Raw genomic sequence first — 5,834 nt, forward strand, 5'->3', positions numbered from 1 at the left:
AACCTTATTCTTCTTCTTAAGCAGTGCTTTGCTTATACGGAAAGGCCTCTTTCCTTTCCATATAAAGTTTGAAATAGTTTTGTCCATCTCTTTGAAGAATGTCTTTGGAATCTGGATTGGGATTTCATTATAGTTGTAAACTGCTTTGGGCAGTATTGACATTTTCACAATGTTGTCTTCCTATCTAGGAGCATGATACAGTCTTCCATTTTTGTAGGCCTCTTTTGGTTTCTTGTAGGAGTGTTTTGTAGTTTTCTTAGTATAGGTCTTATGTTTCTCTGGTTATGTTTTTTCCTAGATATTTCATCTGTTAGGTGGCTATTGTAAATGGATGGTATTGCTTTTCTAATGTCCTTTTCAGTGCTATCATTTTTGGTGTAGAGGAATTCAACTGATTTTTGTATGTTGATCTTATATCCTGCCACTTTGCTGAATCTTGCACTGAGGTCTGGTAGCTTATTTACGGAGTATTTGGGTTTTTCTATATATAAGATCTTATCATCTGCAAATAGAGAGAGTTTTACTACCTCTTTGACAATTTGGATGCCTTTAATTACCCTGTCTTGCCGAATAACTCATTCTAAGACTTCCAGCAAAATATTGAATAGGAGTTGTGACAAAGGGTATCCTTGTCTGGTTCCTGTTCATAGAGGGAAGGCTTTCAGTTTCTCTGCATTGAAAGTAATGTAGGCTGTTGGTTTTGTGTATATGCTCTTAATTATGTTTAGGAATTTCCTTCAATTCCTACTTTGTTGAGTGTTTTTATCAGGAATGGATGTTGGATTCTTTCAAATGCCTTTTCTGCATCAATCGATATGATCATGTGGTTGTTTTCTTTTTTCTTATTTATATGGTGGATTATGTTGATTGTTTTTCTAATGCTGAACCATCCTTGCATCCCTGATATGAATCCCACTTGGTCATGATGTATTATCTTTTTGATGTGCTACTGGATTCTGTTGGCTAGGATTTTGTTGAGAATTTTTGCATCTATGTTCATGAGAGGTATTGGTCTATAATTTTCTTTCTTAGTGACGTCCTTCCCTGGTTTTGGTATGAGGGTTATCCTTACTTCATAAAATGTAATAGGAAGTTTTCCATCCTCCTCTATATTCTGGAATAATTTGAGTAGAATTGGTGACAGCTCCTCCCTGAATATTTGCTTAGAACTCACCTGTGACGCCATCTGGCCTGGGATTTCTTTTGGTTGGGAGTATTTTGATGACCTGATCGATTTCTTCTTTTGTTATGGGTCTGTTCAAGTTTTCTACTTCACTCTGTGTAAGTTTAGGTAGGTTGTGTTTTTCTAAAAATGTATCCATCTCCTCTAAGTTTTCAAATTTGTTCGAGTATAGCTTATCTTAATATTTTGTTATTATCCTTTTGATTTCGTTTGGTTTTATTGTGACGTTGCCCATGTGGTTTCTAATATGTGTTATTTGTGTCTTCTCCCTCTTTTCTTTTGTTAGGTTTTCCAATAGTCTGTCAATTTTGTTAATCATTTCAAAGAACCAGCTTCTTATCCTGTTGGTTCTTTGTATAGTTTTCCTGTTTTCTATCTCATTTATTTCTACTCCGATATTTATTTTTTATTTTCTTTTGGTAGCTGTAGCTTCCCTCTGTAGGTCTGTTTCTAGTTGTTGCAGATGCTGAGAACTTTTTAAGATTCCATCTAAGAAAGCCTTAGGAGTTCCTGGCAGGCCAAGAAGGAAGATTATTGGTTGGAATAAAAACAGGGTTGAATAAGTTCCAGAAAGCAGTGTTCTCAAATTTGTGGATAACAATCTGCAGAAGAAGACAACTTCAAAATGCCAACTAGAAGCAAAATGCAGAGAAGTAAGATGAGAGAGGCTTCCTCTGGAAAGAAGGCTCCTGGTCCTTAGCAGTAGAATCTAGGGCCAGCTTAACAGGCAGATGGGGGCTTGCTCTTCTGAGAACCCCCTTCAGGATCTGTGAGAAAGACAAGAAGCAACAAACAGGACTCCTGGAATATAAGATGTTGGATGTACCAGTGAAATACTTCAGCCACCTCTGAAAAAAAGGGCTTGTGCCAATTCTACTATTCTTTTGAGAATAGAGTGGAGGTTAAGGTGAAGATTCCTGAAGAGTTAAAACACTAGTTTTTCAAGGACAGGGACTTGGTTTCCAGGCAGAAACAGCTGTTTCAGCTCCCAACTAAGAAAAATGTCAATGCCATTCTGGAAGCTTATGCAGATTGTAAGAGATCACAAAAAAGGTCGACAATAAGGAATATGCCATTGATGTAATTGTGGCAGGGATAAAAGATTACTTCAATGTGATGTTGGGCACTCAGCTGCTCTACAATTTGAGAGAAATTCTGAAATCATCATGGCCCACCCTGGTGCATAATGTCCCAGGTTATGGAGTAACACACTGGCTGAGATTATCTGGAAGAATGACAGCAATGTTGGCCTATGCGCCCGATGATGAAAAGAATCTTTCATTCTTGTAGGCTATTTATATGATTTTCTGAAATATCTAGCAAAGAATTCTGCAGCCCTGTTTACTGCCAGCGATTACAAAGTGGCTTCAGCTGAGCACTATCGCAAAGCTCTGTAAGGGTCTACTGACAGCTCACTGTTAACGTCTGGATATCTGTAACCACTTTTCTTTTTTCTTAGTCTTTTTCTTGTGTAATTGATATTCTCTAAAACTTGTTAATGTCATCACAGGCTTAAATTTCAGTTTGTTTTCTGTTGGAGAGTGTAAACTCCCTTTCGTGTTTCAAAGTTGCTACCAGTGTTCACAGGAATTAGACAAAGAAAAAACACTCAGTAGAACAATTTCTTGCCTAGTTGACAACATTGTTTGAATGCTGGTGGTTCTATCCCTTTCACACTACACATATTCTAATATGTGTTAATGCTACGTGACAAAATGCCTGGATTCCTAGTGCCAAAGGATCAACTTAGTATATATATATACTTTAAACCCATAGATTTGTGCATTTTTTTTTGGTGCTTGGAGCAAAACAGCCCATCCTCTGCAAGTCATCTATGTTGTTCCTTAGACCTTCTTTCTTTGCTCAAGTTGCTGAAGGATGATGGTTTGTTTCATAGTTTTTGTATTTGAGTCAAATACACATTCTAACATGATAGCGGCAATTCCTTGTATAGCTGCAGTTTTCTGAAAAGTTGAGAGTTTAGGAAACGTATTTCAGATTTAAATAAAATTTGTTTCTAAATTTGAAGGCAAAAAAAAAAGTAGAGAGAAAGATGGGGAGCCTGCGCTTCAAAATGCTGTCCATCATTCCGGTCCAAGAGAATAGCTCACAAGGCATGTGCTCCAGGCCACTCATTCCATGAGTGCTTAATAGAAGTGTGCATTTTAAAACACTTGATACAGGTATCAACAGCTTAAAATAGATGCTCTAAAAGTACAGGTGCTTTTTGTTGTACCAGTCAGCACTAATGTCTCTTACTAGGTAGAACTACAAGTAGAAAGTTTAAAGACAGGAGGAGGGGTATTTTACACGTATGGTGTTGAGTAATTCCTCTATATGGTGTCCTTTACCATTTAGACTACAGGGAACTGGATCCTGTTCCTCATTCAGTTGTATTTATATTTGCATCTTGATTTTTGGTAGATCTTAATGGTTAGCTCTGGTAGCGTAGTGGTTTTGAATCGGGCTGTGAACCACAGGTTTAGCCGTTCAAAACTACCAGTTCTGACGGAGAAAGATGAGGCTTTCTGCTCCCGTAAAGATTTACAGCCTTGGAAACCCTGTACAAGGTCACTATGAGTCGGAACCGACTCCACGGCACATAACCACCACCAATAATTAGTAATGTTGGATTTGTAGCCGGATTTATTGGTTTAAATCCAACATGCCCTAGTTCAGAGCTGTATTGACTTAGCAAGTTACTTAACCGCTCTGAACTTCAGCATGCTCACCTAGAAAGTGAGGATCAAATAAGTTAATATACACAATATTCTCAGCAGCGCCTGGCCTGCTTCAAGTACTCCAGATATGAGTATGTTCTCTATTATTATTAAATCTTGGCAATTCCAGAATATTTTTATGTCATGCAGTTGCTATTTAACAAATATTTTGTCATATTTCAATGCTGGGCATATTGGAAAAATAGAGCTGATCTTCTAACATTTACATTTGAACAGAAAAGAGAGATAAGTAAACAAACAGACAATTACAGCACAACATACATCCCATGAGGGAAATCTGACAGAATGTTATGGGAGATGGAGGAGTAAGATCAGGCATTTTTGAGGGAATTCAGAAAGGATTCCTGGAGGGTAAAACATCTGAGCTAAGTGTGCAGGAGTAGTTAATACTTCTTACACCAATGGAAAGGTATTTTAAGCAAAAATAAAGGACAGAGACGTCAAAACATGCCTGGTTTGTTCAGATAATCTCCAGTTAATATGTCTAAATGAATGTGAAAAGGCAGTAAGAGTGTGGTGTATGGATTGCAGAAGTAATACAGTAGGGAGACCCTCTTGAAGGGTCTTTAAGGTACAGAGTAGGAGATCTCGGTGGCCATTCCCCAGAGCGAGATAGGCTTTCTCTACTACCTCTTAATACTTCTGAGATGGAGGCACGGTAAACAATCTTCCTTCCTCAACACACTGTGAAAAGGAGATACTGATACTATGAAACTAGTATTTACCTCGAAGGATATGTGAGCATTTAATGACATATTTAGATATGCAAAATGAGGATTTCCGACCCTGCAAAAATTCAGACCTTCAGAAGCCCTATACAGGGTCCCTATGAGTTGGAAGGACTCAAACAGCACTTAGCCTCAATAAGTGGTCGTATGTGTTCATGGTTTATTTTGAATGAGACTCCAGTCAATCAGTAGCAAAACCAAGGACATGGAACAACTCTTGAAAATGTTAAAGTCACGATTTGATCTAAGACACCATACCCAATCCTATATTTTTTGCTACAAGCTGTCCTTATACAATAAGTCCACCCCCCTTTGTATGTGTGAATGCATATTTGTTTTGTTTTGTTTTGTTTTTTGCAAATAAAGGCACATTAACCTTTCCCCAGAGCCTGGCAGGGAATCTGATTATTTTTCCTCTAGAGCAATTTCTAGTGTTATCGTGGTCCATTCAATGAATAGCGTTCAGCCACTTCAGAAACATTTTCTCACTTCCATGTAAATGGTATGATTAGATGTGAAAGGTAATCTTGAGTGCTGCCATGTTATGACATTAAAATAGTAATTCAATTGTTAGCAACCCCTCACAAATAACTATTCAATCCACTTGTGTTTAATCCCTCAGCATCCTTGCCCGCCTTTCCTTTTTGAAACACAAAGCAGTATTGATTTCTCTTCATAACCAACTAAAAAGTGCTTTGAGCAGTTTTATCACTGTATTATCCAGCTGTAAATAAGGAGAATAACCTGAAAAAATGAAAAGCAAGTCAATGAGTTGCTTGTATCCTTCTCCCTGGAAAATGCAAGTGCAGACAAGAGTGACTTTTGGATAGGGTTGGCTTTCTTTATATTTGAAGGCACCTTAAGAGTCATCATGCAAAGCACCTTGGTGTGGAGAAAAACTCTCAACAAAGAAACAGAAGCCCAATTTATAAAGCAGATTTGCCATTTACTGGCCATGTGGCCTAAGAATGTGAATGGATTCAAACAAGGAAGCTTTTGGTTAATAACCAAGTGCTTAACAATTTGTACCACCTGCCTTATGCAGACTAATGTTTGTCGTTGCTGTTGTTAGGTGCCATCGAGTCGGTACCAACTCATAGCAACCTTATGCACAGCAGAACGAAACACTGCCTGATCCTGAGCCAACTCCAATACTATTGCCACACTTGAGTCCATCAATGC

The 5,834-nt window shown here is 38.0% G+C and overlaps 1 pseudogene; it reads left to right on the top strand.

The window, feature by feature from the left end:
• The first annotated feature begins 1,748 nt into the window (after positions 1 to 1,748).
• LOC102831604 lies at positions 1,749 to 2,580 on the top strand (annotated as a pseudogene).
• The last annotated feature ends 3,254 nt before the right edge of the window (positions 2,581 to 5,834 follow it).

This window comes from Chrysochloris asiatica, unplaced genomic scaffold (genome assembly GCF_000296735.1).
Source record: "Chrysochloris asiatica unplaced genomic scaffold, ChrAsi1.0 scaffold00055, whole genome shotgun sequence".
NCBI lineage: Eukaryota > Metazoa > Chordata > Mammalia > Afrosoricida > Chrysochloridae > Chrysochloris > Chrysochloris asiatica.